The 20,733-nt window shown below is 45.1% G+C and overlaps 1 protein-coding gene across 1 annotated transcript in view; it reads right to left on the minus strand.

The window, feature by feature from the left end:
* MNT (MAX network transcriptional repressor) overlaps positions 1 to 20,733 on the minus strand; it is a 72,016-nt gene that overhangs the window by 50,414 nt on the left and 869 nt on the right. The gene's annotated exons all lie outside the window — the stretch shown is intronic.

Below are 20,733 nucleotides of genomic sequence, written 5' to 3' on the forward strand. Positions count from 1 at the left end.
GACTTTGCTTGTCAGATGGTCTCAAAAGGGGATCACATGACTCCATGACACTGCAACCGTCATAAATATGAGCCACTTGCCAAGCATCTGAATTTTGATCACGTGACCCTGGGGATGATGCAATGGTTGTGTGAAAAATGGTCATGTCACTTTTTTCAGTGCCATTGTAACTTCAAACAGTCATTAGATAAATGGTTGCAAGTTGAGGACTACCTATATTTTAAGAGCTATCATCTAAAACTTGTGGAGAAATTCTTCAGAATTACCCCAAAGGCGAGACAAAACACCTACAACAGATTTACATTACAATGACGCAGGTGACGGTTTGACATTAAAAAAAATCCTAATAATAATAACAATAATAATCCTAACACAGGTAATGCTTAATTTACTACCACAATTGAGATTGGAACGTCCATTGCTGGGTGACACAGTCATTAAATGAGTTATGTTCAACTTCACAAACTTTTTTGGCCACAGTCATTAAAGTGAATCACTATGGTCATTAAATGAATTGTGTAGTGTGCCAAGCAAATCCGGTTTACTCTATTGAGCTTGGTTCTTGGAAGTTGGCTGGGAAGTTGGCTTGCAAATGGTGCTCATGTGACTTATGACACTGCAATCATTGTAAATACAGGCTGGGTGCCAAGCACAGATTCACAATCACGTTGACCACAGAGACACTGGAATAGCCATTAAGTGCAAGGACCTGTCACTTTTTTTTTTTTAGCACCACCATAACTTTAAACAGCATTAAACAAATTGCTGTAAATTGAGGACTACCTTTAAGAGCTATTGCACAGACTGTCTCTGAAGATGGTGGACTCCCTTGACCAGGGGTCGACAACCTTAAACTGAGCCACAAAGGTCCTAACCGGAAATCCCATATTCTATTCTGGAGCCAACCGGAAGTCTGGTTCCCCCACCATAGAGTCTCCTCCTAGAGCAGTGTCCTTTTTCCTCTGCCGACCAGAATTCTGGTTCCCCCACCCATAGTGTCTTCTCCCAGTGAGGCATCCTTTTTCCTCTACCTGTCCTAACCGAAAGCCCTATCAATTGTGGAGCCACCCGGAAAACCCGCCCCTTGCCATAGTCTCTCCTGGCACACCCTACATTTCCTCCTCCCCAACCGGAAGTTCAAAATTGTGGCGCCGACCAACAACAGGGAGCCACAGCAGAGGGGTGAAAGAGCCACATGTGGCTCCAGAGCCTCGGGTTGCCAACTCCTGCCCTTGACCAATGTGATTAACAGGAATATTCTAGTAATGGAAACCAAAAAAAAAAGGGAGTGGAATCAGCGGTCCCAGCTTCGCTTGTGTGTGTCTGTTTCAATGGTTATCATTCAGTTCCACCCCCCCCCCCCCCCCCCCCCCGGGGCCCATGGAGTAGATGATCTTCAAAATCCTTTTCAACGTTATCATTCAGTGTTTCTATGATTCAACAGGACTAGTTAAAACAACAACTGGAATGCATGGATCCTGTGCTGGTACCTATAAGTGCATGGATAATAACTTCTCACATAATACTAATTTTAACACCCAGTTTTTATATTAAAAAGACTAGAAAGAGTTTATGACAACACAATCCCACATCATGGATGACAATCTCCCACATCAACCTCCAGGAACTGGCGTTCAAAGCTACGCTGCCTTCTAGACAAGGAGGTTCCATACTAGATCACAGTCAGGTAAAGGCTTAGCACCTGAATATACACTGCTCAAAAAAATAAAGGGAACACTTAAACAACACAATGTAACTCCAAGTCAATCACACTTCTATGAAATCAAACTGTCCACTTAGGTAACAACACTGATTGACAATCAATTTCACATGCTGTTCTGCAAATGGAATAGACAACAGGTGGAAAGCATAGGCAGGTAGCAAGACATCCCCAATAAAGGAGTGGTTCTGCAGGTGGTGACCACAGACCACTTCTCAGTTCCTATGCTTTCTGGCTGATGGTGGTCACTTTTGAATGCTGGCGGTGCTTTCACTCTAGTGGTAGCATGAGACGGAGTCTACAACCCACACAAGTGGCTCAGGTAGTGCAGCTCATCCAGGATGGCACATCAACATGAGCTGTGGCAAGAAAGTTTGCTGTGTCTGTCAGCGTAGTGTCCAGAGCATGGAAGCGCTACCAGGAGACAGGCCAGTACATCAGGAGACATGGAGGAGGCCGTAGGAGGGCAACGATCCAGCATCAGGACCGCTACCTCTGCCTTTGTGCAAGGAGGGACAGGAGGAGCACTGCCAGAGCCCTGCAAAATGACCTCGTGGGCCACAAATGTGCATGTGGCTGCTCAAACGGTCAGAAACAGACTCCATGAGGATGGTATGAGGGCCCGACGTCCACAGGTGGGGGTTGTGCTTATAGCCCAACACCGTGCAGGACGTTTGGCATTTGCCAGAGAACACCAAGATTGGCAAATTCGCCACTGGCGCCCTGTGCTCTTCACAGATGAAAGCAGGTTCACACTGAGCACATGTGACAGACGTGACAGGGTCTGGAGACGCCGTGGAGAACGTTCTGCTGCCTGCAACATCCTCCAGCATGACCGGTTTGGCAGTGGGTCAGTAATGGTGTGGGGTGGCATTTCTTTAGGGGGCTGCCCAGCCCTCCATGTGCTCGCCAGAGGTAGCCTGACTGCCATTAGGTACCGAGATGAGATCCTCAGACCCCTTGTGAGACCATATGCTGGTGCAGTTGGCCCTGGGTTCCTCCTAATGCACAACAATGCTAGACCTCATGTGGCTGGAGTGTGTCAGCAGTTCCTGCAAAACGAAGGCATTGATGCTATGGACTGGCCTGCCTGTTCCCCAGACCCGAATCCAATTGAGCACATCTGGGACATCATGTCACGCTCCATCCACCAACGCCACGTTGCACCAGACTGTCCAGGAGTTGGGGGATGCTTTAGTCCAGGTGTGGGAGGAGACCATCCGCCACCTCATCAGGAGCATGCCCAGGCGTTGTAGGGAGGTCATACAGGCACATTGAGGCCACACACACTACTGAGCCTCATTTTGACTTTTTTTAAGGACATTACATCAGTTGGATCAGCCTGTAGTGTTTTTTTCCGCTTTAATTTAGAGTGTAACTCCAAATCCAGGCCTCCATGGGTTGCTAAATTTGATTTCCATTGATAATTTTTGTGTGATTTTGTTGTCAGCACATTCAACTATGTAATGGATAAAGTATTTAATAAGAATATTTCATTCATTCAGATCTAGGATGTCTTATTTTTGTGTTCCCTTTATTTTTTTGAGCAGTGTAGTCCAAATTGCTAATTCTAATTAGTCTTTAACCCAGTTCGCTTAGGCTGTTGTGCAAGGGGTTTCATTAGTGCATAGTTTAACATACTGTGTCAATTAAGAAAATAAATCAATTCATCAGGTTCAGGGGCTGGTGTGAACGCAACCTATGAGATTAAATCCTATGACCAGAATTGACAGGGATGGTTTTAATCAGTCTTCTCCAAATTGGCCTTTTCCAGATAGGTAAGGACTTATCCTATCTCAAGAACGTCAGGATGGGAACACTGATTTAAAACTAGGCTTCCTAACCCTCTCTAAAGAATAATAAAGTCTGTTTGATTTTACCAATCAATCTTGAGCACAGTCCAGTGTGTTTGCTTTGGAGAGCAACATCAAGTAAAAGATAAGGTCCATCGAATTTCCTAAAACCAACACACAGGATGATAACATACAGTAATAAAAGAGACAGAAAATGCGGATTTCTACCTTCCTGCACTTTCTGCCTCTCCTTGCAATGGCACCGCCCAGCAGGACTAGTTGCCCAACAGAATTCTGCTACTTACCATTAGGATTCTGGAGTCAGTGCCTACAGATAGGTCATTTACATTAGAAGTCACTGGGAGCACGCTTTATTCTGAAAACCAGGATGTGTGCATGAGTGTGTTGTGGGAAACCAGGCAGTTCTTATTTATTGAGCAAACTATGGATTAGAGCAGGGGTGTCAAGTGCAATTTCATTGAGGGCCGTATCAGGGTTGTGTTTGATCTTGGGGGGGGCTGGGGGGGGCATGACCAGCTCGACATCACTCGTTTCAGGGGGCCCTGTGGTGGCCTGAGCGCTCTGTCAGTTAAAATGGGCTCCCAACAGTGGTGGGATTCAAATTGTTTTACTACTGGTTCTGTGGGTGTGGCTTGGTGGGCATGGCAGGGGAAGGATATTGTAAAATCTCCAGTCAGAGGGGGTATTGGCCGGTTCTCCAAACTACTTAAAATTTCTGCTACCGGGTCTCCAGAACTGGTCAGAACCTGCTGAATACCACACGTCTGGCTCCCGAGCTCTGTTTTCAGCTGTGATGGCCTCCTGCAACCCTTTGCCAGTGAAAACAGAGCTCGGGAGGGCCGCATGTGTGGCCCTCCCGACCTCTGTTTTCGCTGGCAGAGGCACTGTGGGCCAGTCCTTTGCTGTTTTCGGGGTGGCCCTGTGGGCCAGATCTAAGCATCCTGCGAGCCAGATTTGGGCCTTGAGCCTTGAGTTTGAGAGCCCTGGATTAGAGTGATGTGCGAGTCTCGTCTAAAGTCAGGCTTGCTACGCTTAAATCCCAAATGAGCAATGAAACACATCCCTTACCATGTTTGAATTGCTCAGAAGTTGCGGGTGCTCCATCGCTAGAGGTTTCTAAGAAAAGACTGGACAGCCATTTGTCCAGCATGGTATAGGTGTCTCCTGCTTGGACAGAGAGTTGGACTAGAAGGCCTCCAAGATCCCTTTCCAATTCTATTATCCCCAAACCTAGCTTTCTGTAACCTTTACCACTAGACACGATGCAAGTCTGCATGTCCTGTCTGGCCCTGTTTATTTAAAACACAAGACAGGACCAGCAGCCAGACAGATTAAAAGGGAACTGCAGCCAGATCATTTCTCTACCTTTCTCTGCAACAGCCAGACTCTGTTGACTTACCTTCATTGACTTCTGAAGTTCCACCTCTAAACATACCTGAGATTAACCTGTTTCAGCCCTTTTGAAAGCTAAGATTCAGTGCATAGGCAAACTCAGGTTTCAGAATTCACAATTTCTCCCCATGCTAATATCTGGGATAAATCTTCTGGATAGAAATCAAATGATGGCAAAGGGCAATTCAGTTTGTTGACATTGTTCAGTCCCATATTTTCAATAAAGCCAAAACGAGTGCAGAGAAGAGCAACCGGGATGATTAGGGGACTGGAGACTAAAACATATGAAGAATGGTTGCAGGAACTGGGCATAAACTTGCCTTCAGAAGTTTTCAAGAAGAGACTGGACAGTCACCTGTCAGAAAAGGTATAGGGCAGGGATCTCCAACCTTGGCAACTTTAAGACTTGTGGACTTCAAAGCTGGCTAAGGAATTCTGGGAATGAAGGCCAAGTCTTAAAAGTTGCCAAATTTGAGACTCTGGTTAAGAGGATTGTGCCCCATTTCATGACCCTTTTGCCACAGATGTTAAGCAAATCACAGCAGTTGCTAACCAAATCATACAGTCGTTAAGCGAATCTGACTCCCACCACCTTGATTCTTCTATCCGTTAGAACCCCGGATGGGAAGGTTGCAAATAGTGATCACATGACCCTAGGACAATGCAACCATCATAAACACATGCCAGTTACCAAGCATCCAAATTTTGATCACATGACCATGGCGATGCTACAACAGTTCTAAATACAGTTAGTCCTCGACTTGCGACCACAATTGGGCCCAACATTTCTATTGTTAAGGGAGTTTTGCTCCACTTTATGACACCTTTCTTGCCACAGTTGGTAAGTGAATCACTGCAGTTGGCAAGTTAGTAACCCGGCTGTTAAGTAAATCTCGCTTCCCCATTGACTTGCTCGTCAGAAGGTCGCAAAAGGGGAACCCATGACCCTGAGACACAGCAACGATCGTAAGTATGAACCAGTGGCCAAGCATCTGAATTTTGATCACGTGATCATGGGGGAATGCTACCAATGCTGTGACTGTGAAAAATGGTCATAAGTCGAGTCTTTTCAGTAACCGTTGTACTTTTGAACGGTCACTAAATGAATGGCTGTAAATCGAGGACTACCTGTAATGTGTACAACCATCTTATTAAGCAGGGTGAGCTTCAAGAAGCCGGCCAGTGGTAAAGGAACCCTTTTCCTAAGAAAACTTCAGGTGCTTCAGACAGAACAAGCACCCGGAGTGGATCATATTTCACCCTGCCTGGATCTCTGGAGGCTTTTCCTTGATGCCAAACATCTCATAGCTTCCAGAAATGACTCATACCTTCTCCTGCCTGGCAGGGTGGAGACCTATCAGCCTATGACCAACAGGCAGCACCTGACCCCAATTGAAAGCTTCACTAGGGAGTCACCTGTCCGGGGAGAATTTTTCCTCTCACTTCCTGTGGGAAAACTAACTCACCTGGGTTCCTAAGGGGAAGAGAGAGGCGTTTCCCCCGTCTTCAAGCAAGAGGCATTCACTAAATGACGCAGGGCAGCCTGTTGAACAGGTTGCCGCTGACTTATTCCAGGGAACCTACTCCCTGCCGGCTGCCCAACAACTTCCCAGACCCAAAACAAAGACACCGGGGGTGCCTTGCAAGGTGGAAATTCAGAGGCAGCACGGTGTACTGGTTAAAGAAGCCAGGGAGATTCAGGTTCATATCTGCCTTCTGCCGTAAAGACTAGAAGTTTGACCAGGGTCGAAACCAGGGCATTACCTCGTGGGAATGATGCCAACCTCATCAGAGTCTAGAAAGTCTAGAAAGAGGGCATGCAACGCAAAACTGCACCAGTTTTTGCATCAGTTCTTAGCCTGCTATGATGTGCAACCCTGTAAGCCAATCAGCTATGGAGCAGTGTCTAAGCCCCACCCCATACAAATTCAAAGGAAGGGATAGAGCAGGGAGGGGTCTTCAAACTTGACAGCTTTAAGACTTATGGACTTCAACTCCCAGAATTCCTCCTCCAGTCATGTTAGCTCAGGAATTCTGGGAGTTGAAGTCCACAAGTCTTAAACTTGCCAAGTGTGAAGACCGTTGCAATAGAGTGAAGAGCAGCTCAAAACAGAAAATGGTAGACCCATGAGTGAAGCCCAACATTGATTGGTTACAGTGCACAAGCCATACCCACCGCTACATTCCTGACCAATGGGAAAAGAGTTACCCATGCAATGAAGCTTTTGCCAATAATTCTTTTAATTAATGGATGGAATTGGAGGAAATGGTGGAGATTATTCTCCAAAATTGCAGCCTCTGACCTGTGTTCTGTTAATCCTAGCCAAAATAAGCCATGACTGTTTAGCAGCTATGCAGAACTGAGTTGTCTGAACAGAGCCACTTGAATTAATATGGGACCCTCCAACATTCTTCAAAATCTCTCTTCATTCAACCTGTCTTCTCCTCAGCATTCAATTTTGTCTTTGGATGCAAACACCAGGTTAAAGAGCAGTTTGCTTAATCATGGTTTATGGACTAAACTGCAGCTGGCTTTCATATACATTACATGCTGAGCCATAAATTGTGAATTTATAAGGCCGGGTTCACCAAATTAATTTCAAAATCCCAATCCCTCTCAATGTTTAGCATATTGGGTGAAGAACAAGAGCAAAAACATTCTCAAGCGTCTGACAGCCTCTTTGATCACAGCTGGAGTTTGACGCTACCAGACAGCATAATTCTAGGTTTATAAACATACATTTCAAAACCAAGTTTTCAACAGTGGCTGGCCAAGCAAGGTCACAGTTTGGCCATCTCTCTTTTTGTTCCTCTTCATGAGAATAGGCCCTGCTGAGATTAGGCCAAGGCAGCAATTCAGTCTCTTAAAAGTGGTTGATCACATGCATTTAAGGAGTCCACAAACTGGAGATGAACAAAAAGAAATATTTTCTGCTATAGACACCAAAATCTAGGCTGGAGTGACTCCATCCTTGGAGGTAGCATCCATTCAACAAGCCACTAATACACATGTCCTCTGATACAGAGGTCTCCAATTTTGGCAACTTTAAGCCTGGAAGACTTCCAACTTCTAGCATTCCCAAGCCAGCTTTTCTGGCTGGGGAATTCTGGGAGTTGAAGTCCTCCAGGCTTAAAGTTGCCAAGGTTGGAGACCCCTGCACTAGTAATTGGTTTGGTATCTTTTTGAAGCTAATTAAACTAGCTTACCAGCTAAAGGTTGATTACTGTAGTCCTCAACTTGCAACCAGTTTTAGTGACTGTAGTTACAGAGGCGCTGAAAAAAAAAGACTTACAAACAGTCCTTGCATTTATGACCGTCACATGGGTCATGTCCATGGTTACATGATCAAAATTTGGGAACTTGGGTCAGTGGCGTGTATATATGACGGGGTCACATGATTGCCATTTGAAACATTCCTAGTCAGCTTCTGACAACCAAAATCAATGAGAGGCCAGATTCATTTAACTTTGTGATTCACTTAATGTTGAGTCACTAACGACAGCAAAATTGTTGTAACTTTGAACAGTCATTAAATGAGTGGTTGCAAGTCGATGGCTACCTGTATATTTTGATATATTATTGCCAAGAAAAATAGACAGGGGGGAATTGCTCTGCTCAAGAACACAACAACTCATCTTGCAATTTATTAAACTATTTCAGCAGAAACAACAATAGTAATAGCACTTAATATACTGCTTCACAGTGTTTTACAGCCCTCTCTAAGTGGTTAGTAGAGTCGGCATTTTGCCCTCCAAACAATCTGGGTCCTCATTTTACTGAACTCAGAAGGATGGATGGCTGAGTCAACTATGAGCTGGTCAGGATCAAACGCCTGGCTGTGGCAGAGTTTGCCTGCAATACTGCACTTTAATCCCTGGGCCATCACAGCTCTACATCACCAAGGGAGTCAGAATAACAGTTGGGAGAGGACAGGAGGGGGCCAGCCCCTATTCCACCTGTGGAAACTACTCTTGGGCATCCCTATTGAGCCTCTATGAGGGTTTAACTGTTGGGGGTTGAACCTCCTGTAGGTGTCCAGCTTCTTTGTGGAGTCATTCAACTGCAACAAGCAAAGTCATAGCACAGTCCACGTCCTCAAATCCCCAAAAAGCTTTTTTCCTATCGAGAGATCCTTCCTCTTCTGCCACATCTGTGGGAATCAAAAAAATGCAAGGTAATTAGAGATCCAGCCAGCCTTGAATTAAGGGAGAAATTTCCTGACAGAACAATTAATCCGTGGAACAACCTGCCACCAGAAGTTGTGGGTACTCCCAACACTGGAGGTTTTGAAGAAGAGATTGGGCTGCAATTTATCCAGAATAAATGGCAGAGGGTCTCCTGCTTGATTAGGGGGTTGGACTAGAAGACCCCCAAAGTCCCTTCCAACTCTACCCTACCCTACGGAAGGGAGAACAGCCTCACTGTGCTAGAATTCTCACACCTTGCCAAAGCACATTAGTGGGCTGCGTTTTGTCTTAAAAGCAGTACGTGAGAACAGACCCAGGATCATTAACCAAACAGAAACTACACTGGCAGCCCGCACAATGTTGCTATGTAAGAAAGTTCCTACCCTTGTTCCCCAGGATATGTCACCCTCTTCCATCTTCCCCTAAAAATGCTTGACTTTATGCAACACCCTTCCTAAACAAGCAAATATAGTTTGTGCCTATCAGGGGACAGGACTGGACTGGACTATCTGTCTCATTTCTTCCTCTACAAGACTACCAAGTTACTCAGGCTGAACATGGACAAAAAACGATCACAATTCCAAAGGATTCTTCTGACTGAGACCTGCCTGTCAGATATCCACCTTATCACTGGAAGATCTGAATCCCTTCCATTCACACTCCATATTTCCTGCCAGTTGCATCTCTCTCTGCCCACTTAAGGTATGCAGGATCCTCCCTCCCCACCCCAGGGATCCATTAGAAGCCACAATGATGTTTTACTCACATCGGTCCTCACTAGGCAATAGATGCAGATCGCACCATTTCCCCTTGCATGCACAATGACATCACAATCTGTGTGACATCACCTGCCTTCCCCGTGCCACCATCGTTCCTGCCAACCAAGGAAAAGCGCAGAAGCCTTTTGTTTCCCTTTCTCTGCACAACCCTCTAATTGCACACACAGAAAGTTTAATTGCAATTGTGCACAGCAAGTGGCTTTTCAATGGAAAAACTACAAGGCTTCCTCCAGACAAGAAACAGGGGGAAAGATATTACTACTCCCTTGAATGACACAAAATTAAATAGTGAGGTTCCCTTTGGTCCCAATAAAATCCAAAAGTGTGTCTGTGCATGTGTTGTATGCCAGCAATATGGACAATGCTTGTATTATTATTATTTTTACAAGTCACACACACCTAGGGGTCATCTAGGGCATGGGGTATTCCTATATCCAAGGGGATCCCACAAAGAAGGGGTCAACCTATTTTCCAAAGCACTTGAGGTCAGGACAAGAAGTAACAAATTAAAACTTATCCAACCAAGAATTAAGGAGAAATTTCTTGACAGTGAGAATAGTTAAATCAGTCAACCAACCTGCCTTCAGACATTATGAGTGCTCCAACTCTGGAGATCTTTAAGAAGAGACTGGACAACCATTTGTCTGAAATGGTATAGGGTTTCCTGCTAGAGCAGGGAATTGGACTAGAACAGGGGTCTCCAACCTTGGCAACTTTAAGACTTGTGGACTTCAATTCCCAGAATTCCTCAGCCAGCAAAGCTTGCTGCGGAATTCTGGGAGTTGAAGTCCACAGGTCTTAAAGTTGCCACAGTTGGAGACCCCTGGACTAGAAGACCTCCAAGGTCCCTTCCAACTCTGTTATTCTGTTAAATCCTCCTGGTCACTACCTTCTATATATGGTTGCAAAGATTTGACACAACATGATGGCATCCATCCATCCATCCACCCACCCATTTTGATCATGGCATTGGAGCATGATTGGTTTTCTTTGTACAGACAGTCTCAACTTATAGCTATTGTTTAGCAACCGTTCAAAGTTTACAACTATAGCAGAAATTATTCTATTTCTACCTATTATCTGCCAGACCCCTCTCCAGCCCCACTTGTAACTATTCCAACAGTTCTCACCCCCCTGGTGCTGGCATCCATTATATTATCTTCTGCACCACTGTTTTAATATTACGGCAAGGCACCTGACAGAATCTTAGTGGTGATTGGGAGCTTAGAACCAAATTCCACAGCTGACCCTGGAAATCCAAGAGTTGAAGAGATACTCTCACTTATTTGGGGGCACACTCTTAAACCAGTCTGGGTCCAAGGGCAGGATCAACCCATGAAACAAGATGCCCAAAGGTTTCAGGAGATGGTATGAAGAATCATCGATCAAATTCAGATCAAGTGAAAGGAATCGCATCTTGCTGAGATCTCATGAAGTTCTCCAGAGATAGGAACTGTTCACCCTAGGAGAAGCACTACTACTGAACCAGACAACTGTGGTCCTAGTATTCTCTATGTAACCTCTGCTGAGATGGAGAATGTGTGCCGTCGGCCCATGCTAATCGTCATGTGGCCCCGAATGACCCTTGATCTGAATCCACTCTAATTGTTTACACAAGCTTTGACAGTAATATTGTCTGTCTACCCAACTAAGGCCCTCTCAGAGCAGAGAGACAGGCTTTTCAGAGAAGTAAATAGACTTCAGTTAATATATTAACCCCCAATCATAGTCACACACGTATTTAATCTACATTATTTTAGGCGAATGAGGAGTGTTATGACTGCATTTCAACGCTTTAGAACCACACCAGAAAAAACAATTATGTAAGTTTTAAACTGTCAAACCGGTCCAAAGTAGAAGATCTTCCAGTACACATCTGTGCTTCAGAGACAGCTGTACTGTCCTCAATTTCAATGGTGTAGGGTCTGCTTGGCCTGCAGGTTGGACTAGACGACCTACAAGGTCCCTTCCAACTCCGTTAATCTGTAATCTAATATATTTGTAGACAATGAATCAGGATCCTTGCAGTAACCTGTTTGGAAGTGGATCCTTGCATCTTTAGGCTCACCTCAGCAGCCCTCAGTAGCGTTCCCCATACCAGGTATCATGATGGGTCTACCTTGCTTGACACTCTCATGCACCAGTGAAATCAAAATAACAGAGTTGGAAGGATCCTTGGAGGTCTTCTAGTCTAACCCCTTGCTCAAACAGGAGATCCTATATTATTCCTGACAAAGGCTGTCCAATCTGTTCCTAAACATCTCCAGTGATGGAACATCCACAAGTTCTGGAAGCAAGACATTCCACTGATTAATTGTTCTGACAGGACATTTCTCCTTAATTCTAGGTTCAATCTCTCTCTTCCCATTGTTACTTCTTGTCTTGCCCTCAGGTGTTTTAGAGAATAGACAGGCCCCCACTTTTGTCTGTGGCATCCCCTCAAATATTGGAAGACTGCAATTCTGTCACCCCTAAGCCTTCTCTTTGTTAGATTAGAGCAGAGGTCTCCAAACTGGGCAGCTTTAAAACTTATGGACTTCAACTCCTAGAATTATAGGGGGATAAAAGTTGGCTGAGGAATTCTTTAGTATAGCTGGCTGAGGAATTCTGGGAGTTGAAGACCACAAGTCTTAAAGTTGCCAAGTTTGGGGACCCCTGGACTAGAGACATATCCAGATCCTATATCCATTCATCAGATCACCTGGCAATGAAATGAAGAGGGCAAGTCCATTAGACATTATAGTCCTGCAGTGTTTCCAGTGTCACGAAGGTCAGTTCCACAGCCCTATAAAATCTAAAAAAGACTCTTTTACTCCATACTGAAGGAGATTTCCAGGTATAGCATTTGCTCTTGGCCAAGCTGAGCAGAGATACATACTCCTAGAGGTTGTATGTTGGGGTGCTCACTGCTTTCTTCACAGGGGATGTTCTGAGAAGCACATTATGCGCATAAGCACAAAGGAGGACGTCTTCATGTATCCCACAAAGGCCAACCATCGCTCTGGTAAATACTGGAAACTAGGACCAAACCAAAGAGCAGTTTTTGGTAATGGGACTCATTCTTCCTATATACCCGTGATGGCAAACCTATGGCACATGTGCCACAGGTAGCACGCAGAGCCATTTGTGCGGGCATGCGAGTCTCAGCCAAAGCTACCTGCACTGCACATGACTACCTGTACTAACTTGGGAAAAATCCCAGCTGATTTTTGGCTCATTTGAGGCCTTTTTCGCCCTCCCGAAGGCTGGAGGGAAGCTTCTGCAGCCTTTGGAGGCCTTAAAACGGGCCTTCCGGAAATACCGGAAGTGCCGAAACCGGAAGTGCCGAAACGGGCCTGTTTCGAGGGCGAAAATGGCCTCAAACGGTCAAAAATCAGCTGGGAGGCGCACGCATGCACAGTGCAGGTGTTGGGGGGAGTTGTGTGCACATGTGCAGGGGGACGGGGCGCATTTTCAGCACACCACAACAAAAAGGTTCACCATCATTGCTATATACCATTTTGAGGAGCTTCCAACTGGAAGACTTGACTTGGATTAAGTAGACCATGAATAATCCATCCAAACTAGGAAATTGTATGAGAGCTTCTGCTTTACAGCTTCTGGGCTTTCAGGTCTCCATCCAGGTTCAATGCCTGATATGTCTGCCCAGCAGTCTAAAACTCAGGCCATCTCTCCAGCTCCCATTTTCTTCAGCAGGATCAAAAGAGAATGGAAAATAGCTGAAGAAAGTCAGAAAAACAGAAAGGAATTCTATTGCACAACATCCATAAGTGACGTATCACTTCCTTTTATCAGGAGTTGCTTCTCGTTGTTTCTGGAGTTGGTAGAGAGCATAAAACTTGGCTCTTTGTTTACATGCGATTTCCAGAACGTACCGTCCCAGGACTCATCTGTCCTTGACTATGACCTCCCAAACGTGCTAAAATTTTAAAGACGCACACGGGTAGTCCTCAATTTACAACCCCAATTGAGCCAAGAATTTATGTTGCTAAGCAAGACAGTCATTAAAGTCAGTTTTGCTCTATTTTACAACCTTTCTTACCACAGTGGTTAAGTGAATCACTCAGTTAGTTAGTTACACGGTTGTTAAGTGAATCGGCTTCCCCATTGACTTTGCTTGTCAGAAGATCCCAAAAAGTGATCAATGACCATGGGACACTGCAACCCGTCATAAATATGAACCCATTGCCAAGCATCTGAATTTTGATCATGTAGCCATGGGGATGCTGCAAGGATCCCAAGTGTGACAAACGGCCATAATTCACTTTTTTTCCAGTGCTGTTGTAACTTCAAATAGTCATTAAATGAATAGCTGTAAGTCGAGGACTACCTGTACTAACTTGGGAAATAGTGGGGCAATGAGAGTACCGTTTTTCTTGGTTCCTGCCTGCACTAGCGGCTGAAGATTCAGAAAAAGGAGATACACTTTCATCCCCATTCTATGTCTCCAATCCTTCTCAAGCAGGTTGAAATCTCTCTTTTTTTTGTCTTCGCAATTTTTTGGGACTTCATTCTTCTCTTTACTCCTTTACTGCATGACAATGAGAAGAATCACGAGTAGGATTCACTTGTCAATTTTGACTGGTCCACTCTTTCCACTTGCTCTGAAATAACACATTTTGCATGACCCGACCCAAGATTGTGGCTTCCATGTTATGTGTGAATGGATGGGAACGAGGGGTGTGTGTGTGTGTTCCTTCTCAGGATTTTGAGCAACCATGCTGGGCCTTATGAGAATGGCTCAGGATCTCCCTTCTTCTACCAGCCTCACCTTCTTGATTTTTGGTTGCATCTGGTTCTCCAACCGCCTTCCCAAACAAAGATGGAAATTTCCCAACCTGGAAAGCTTTGAGTTCTGCTGTGTTGCCTTTTATGGCCTCTGCAATTTTCACAGCAGTTGGAAGGTTTGGTGCTACTCCAGCTGCCAAAAGAACATTATTGGTGGTGGTGTCGGCAAGTAAACATTTCCCTTCAGGTGACCTAAGAACTTACTTTTTTTTCTTATAAGAATAACCAGAAGAACAGAAGATAAGCACAGACCTGTAGTTTTGCATACTCCCCAAACCAAAAGTCAATGAGATCCAACTTAGAATTAAGGAGAAATTTCCTGACAGTGAGAACAAATAATCAGTGGGACGACTTGCCAACAGAAGTTGTGGGTGGTCCACTGCTGGAGGTTTTTATGGACAGCCATTTGTCCAGAATGGTATAGGACAGAGGTCTCCAAACTTGGCCACTTTGCGACTTGTGGACTTCAATTCCCAGAATTCCCCAGCCAGGCTGGGAGTTGAAGTCCACAACTTCACAACTATATTTCCTCTGAGCAAAATATTTAATTCCAACAGAGAACAGTCCAGACCTATTAACTGTAAAGGTTATCACCATGCTTCCCTCCAGATGTTTTACACTGCACTTTCTACCACTGCACTGCTTGCATTGGCAGGCAGTGTGGATAGAAACCATATCTGTACGTGTGTGCACGCACATGCACGCACACACACACACACACACACACTGACTTTCAACTTTTTAAGACCAAGGCTGTAAATTAACTTGGAAAGGCATTTCTGCATTTAATCAACTTCCTGTCAACTGGTTTTCCACTATGTATGTCGGGGTGACACGGTGACTAGGCAGCATGGTCAATTTTCTCCTTTTGCAGGTGGAGTAGGAAGAATAGCAACAACATGAAAGGAGGGGTAATTTAAGGAATAAAGAGATGGTTGAGAAACATCTCACTAGTTAAGTCTTGGAGGAGTTTGCGAATGTCATCTCAAAGGTCTTTCCAGAGATCACTGAGAAGTCAATGGAGGATGGCAGTGGTGAAATGCTGCCGGTTTGGCCCAATAGCAAAAAAAAAAAGCTCCAACGATCAGCTGAGAGAAGAAAGAAGAGAAAAGTGCAGGATTGGCCCTTCCACCAACCCGTGCTTTATCCTATCAGCTGATTGGTGTGGCAGAGCTTCAGCTGGTGTTTGGAACCTGAAGGGAAACTGGTAGAATCCCACCACTGGAGGATGGGTACAATGCTAGAAGATCAGAGAAAAGCAGAGTTTTTTCCCATCTTCAAAAGGGGGCAAGAGGACTTAAGTACGTATAGACTGGTCACCTTGACATCAATGCCACATAAAACTTTGCAACGAAGTATTAAACAGTCCATTAGTGACATTTTGGGGTGGAGGGGGGAAACACAGCACTGCCTGGCAGCACGAGTTTATAAAAAAATCATGACAAATAAACCAGATATCCTTATTATGATACAGCGACCAGTTCAGTTGATCAGAGGATGGCGGTGGATATAGTGTACTTTGGCTTTAGCAAAGCAAGAGAAAGCCTCTTTAAAAATCCGAGCAGAGAATGTGGTAAAACAGGGACCAATCTATGCTATCATTAGAGTTTGTTGAACAAGCAAAACCAAATAATGTCCATCTCTTATGAAATTGGGAGTGCTGAATGGAGTTCCGGAAAAGCCCAGCAAAATGAATTTCAGTAGAGATGGCTACGAAAATCCTTTATTTGAGTAAGAAAAATCAAAGGCATGTGCATCGGACATTGGCAACATAGTAAGGAGTAGGCCATGTAAAAATTTAACATATTCTGGAGGGCTACCAACTGAACAATAGCCAAGAGTGTAATGCAACAGGGAGAAGAAATGAATTTCTATTCTGGATCAACAGAAAGTATTAAGATCAAGAAAAGTTACAATTCCTCTCTATTCTGAGCTGCCAGATAGCATTTAGAATACCGGGCCTGAACCTGGACACCATATTTTAAGGAAATAACATGAAGAGGTTGAAATCCAAAGAACGAGAAAGTGGAACATTTCCAGAGAGATCAAACCACGTAAGAAAAAAAAAAAATATGAGGGACAGTTCATTTCTGGGTATGCTTAGCTTGCAGGAGAAAAACTGTGGTGAGAACAGGCTTGTGCAGTATTTGAAGGGTTATCATGTGGAAGACAAGGTAGAATTCTTCATTGTTATCTCAGAAGATAAGACACAATGGGTGTAAATTAGAAGAAAGCAATTTCAGTCAGATATCTGAAATAAATCATAAAAATTGTTCAGCAATGGGACAGACTGGAGGTGGTGGACTCCTTTTCAGAGGCTGAAACAGAAGCTAGATGACGATTTATCAGAGGTGCTGTAGTGGCTTCTTGCAATGAGCAGGGAGTTAACTAGAACATCTCCAAGACCACATCCCAGCCTCATATTATACATCCATGAAAACATTCCCGAGAAGCTGGGTCCACAGTCCAGAAGAATAGAAATAGGGTCCAGGAGACCTATGAAGAAATCTTGTTGACCAAGTTAGGGTGTCCCCAACTGGAAGATGGTTAATATGCCATACAAGAACCATCAAGTGTCTGACACATCCACTGAACTGCATGCCAAGAAAAGGATTCCTTGAAAATAAAATCTTAATAAGACCTTACGGGCAATAGGAACAGTTTTAAAGGGAAAGATTCTCACTATTTTCCCATAACAGAGATGGATTAGGTTAAAATGCTTTGAGATTCCTGGCTCTAGGTCCAAAGCAAACAAATATTCATTCCAACTTAAGAGTAACATGTCAATTCAAATCTTATGCCTGGAGGCAAGTTCACAAATCAGATGCAAAATAATCCAAACTCCCTCCTGCTCCCCCCCCCCCCACCTGATTCTCTGGGATATATTATTTATAAACATTGATTTAACCGTGCAATTAACCAGCAGACCAACTTTGAGTATGTCTACATGCTTTTAGATTGGTGGTCACACAATAGGACCAACCCAATCCAAACCATTGCTGCTCTATTATTTTTAGCAGCAACACCTAGTTGTTTTTTTAATTCCTCCTGAGATGTAGATTTAAAATGGGGTACAGGTCATCCTCCCAAACATAAATGGAGCCGGAATGTCTGTTGATAAGCAAAGCGGGTGTTTTAAGTGAATCACAGAGTTGTTGAGCAAATCCAGTTTCCTCCACTAGCTTTGCTGGTTGGAAGCTGGCTGGGAAGGCCACAAATGGCAATCACACAAATCTGGGATGCTGCAACTATTATATACACAAAGCAATGGCCAAGGGCCCAAGTTTTGATCATGTGACCCTGGGGATGCTGCGAAGGTAATGTGGGTCCTTGGTTACTTTTTTCAGTGCCCTTGTAACTTCAAATAGTCACTAAGCAAACCACTGTTAAGCCAAGAATTATGTACTGGGGACATGTCATTGCTCTGAGATTCCCTGTACTTGTGATGCTATCATTAGGAATGTTTGCTGTTATATAAGGAGAAAGCCAGAAGGTTATTAGAATTAGGGGGCCAGGGCAAATTCAGTATAAATATTAAGCGTTTTTTTCTTTTTCAGAAGTAAACAAGGGGGACTGCGGGACCAAACAGGGGAATCTTGTTCTTCAACTATTTCCAGAATCCACTAGGATTGTAGAGAAGTAGCCTGTTAAGCAGCTTTAGTTTTCTTTATAAACGTTAAAAACACAAAAAGCAAGCAAAACAAAACAGAAAATATGGCAATTTCAAAAGGGGAATGAGGATGGTCTCAGAAGCAACCTTCCTTATACTTTGCTGGAATAATAATGATAGACAGATTGCAGTAAAAGGGCGTTTTTTTTAAAAAAATAAAAAATACATTGCCCCCTGGCACGAATCTTTCCTGAATTGTCAAATACACAAATAGATCTAAGATGATCATGGATGCAGAGAGAGGTCGGTTCCAGAAGCCGGAAAAACCCATAAAGGATTTATAAAAAAAGAATGCCAAGGGAAAGGGAGGGGGCCCCACATTGTAGCATTATGTCGTAATTCTGATCATCTCCCCCTCTCCCTTTTTTTTTTTCTTTATTCGCGCTTCCCTCAGACAAGGGAAGGCACCTTCCTTTTTTTTTCTCTCTCTCCCTCCCCCCACCTCGCGGATACACACACACACACACACTCTCTCTCTCTCTCGCACGCCTTTCCAGGCACGCAACCCTCGCAAGGCCGGAGCAGCCGCCCCAGAGGGATGTGTCCCCCAGCGCACGTGGTCGGGGGCGGGGCCTCGACACGTCATCCGCTTCCCCTCAGCCAATGGGAGGCGTTTGGAACGCAGAGCAAACACGCAACGTTCCAAAACCTTGGGGGGGGAGGGCGAAAAGGAGGAGGGAGAAAGGAAAGGGTGGGGGGGGGTTGAGACAGAGGCGACGCCAACGTTCCATTGTGCCCTTAGATCCCGACCACGCGCTACCGCATCTCTCCTTCAAGCCCCGCCCACTTTTTATTTTTACTTTCAGCCCCGTCGCCACCAGCGCTTTCTCTCTCCTCCCCCGCTTCCACCCTTCCCAAAAAATCCCCCAGCATATTCAAACGAGCGGAGCCTTCTTGAAGCACATTTCTCATAAAGGCGTCTCACTACACGGGGGCGGGGGGAGGACAGAGACAGAGAGAGAGAGAGAGAGAGAGAGGCGGAACAAGTATTAAGTATTATCATATGATTTCCCTCCTCCTCTTCCCCCCCCCCGTGTCATTTTCATCATGCAAATAAAAGGGAGGGGAGGGGAAAAACGGGGGTGGGGGGTGGGAAATAGGCACTGCCTCGCCGCCACCGCCCTGGGAAGCGCCAAACGGGAGTGAAAGGCATGTGTGTGTCGTTTTCCCCCCCCTCCTCCAAGGAAATCCAGCAGATCCAAAGCAATCCAGCAGATCGGGAGGGCTGGAGAAGGGACATGCATCACCCTACCCCAAAGGAAAACTGGGGAGCGGAGAGGGGAGGGTCTTCCCCTCTCAACAGCTTTCTCTTGGTTTTTGTTTTTTTCCAATTTATTTTAATTTAGGCTTGCGGGGAAGGTCGATTCCAATCCACCCACCCGTTTGGCGCATAACTACATGACATCTTAACTCACCCCGCCTCTTTCAGTCTGCCACGCGTTGGGATTAAAAGTTGCGGGGGGGGGGGTTGGGAAAGGAACCGGGGGGGGGGGAAGAAAAGGAATCGGGGGGCACAGAAAAAGCAGCTTTCGGACGCGGAGAAGAAACCGGGCGCTGCCTGGCGATGGAGGCGGGAACCTATTGGAAAGCCTTCCTAATGAATCGAGGTTAATTTTATTGGGGGGGGACTGCTTTAACTCAGCGATTAGATGGACCAAGGTGTTATTTCGCCCCCCCCCGCCGCCGCTCCGTCTCATTGCAAAGCGGGAAAAGATCGATATTTTTTTTATGTGTGTTTGTTTAAGGGAGAGCCTGCAAGGAAGGAACCGCTGTTAAAGTCTGCAGGAAACGAATTTTTTTTTTTTAACTTTCCGGCTAGCATGTGTCAGCAAATCTTTAGAAAAGAAGAGTCCAAGCAGAATCCGAAACTAGACTCGGTTCGGAAGCTGCGATCCTTTTTAAAAGAAGATACGTGCTGTGTTGCCCGGCAATCAACCCCCCCCCCCCGATTAAGTCATCATCGGCGCTTTTACTTCAGAGTAGACGTGTGGAGAGACAATGGCGAGGAGGCTCACCCAGTCGCCCCTTGCGTAATCGGCCCCCTCCCTTGAAAACACCCCGCTTTTCTAGTCTCCCCGCCCATAATTTCGATTCAAACGAAATATAATCTCTATCTATTTATTATCTATCTCCCGGACGGGGGGGAGGAATCTTGAGGTGGGGGGGTAAAGGAGACAGAGCAGAAACTTCCAAATAGGAAACTGACGACAAATCAGGTGACTTCTCTTTCATTACAACATCTCAGCCGAGAAACAGCCCCCAAAAACACGCTTCTCAGGATCAAAAGGGAAATCAAGCGCCTCCACACGCTCCCCCCACCCTCACGTTCGATCCAACCCGCACCAAAACGGGCACGATCCACCACCGTGCTTTTTTTTTTTT

Source organism: Notechis scutatus, chromosome 1 (assembly GCF_049901735.1).
Source record: "Notechis scutatus isolate UNSWTSFEM ecotype Mainland chromosome 1, rNotScu1.2, whole genome shotgun sequence".
Classification (NCBI taxonomy): Eukaryota; Metazoa; Chordata; class Lepidosauria; order Squamata; family Elapidae; genus Notechis; species Notechis scutatus.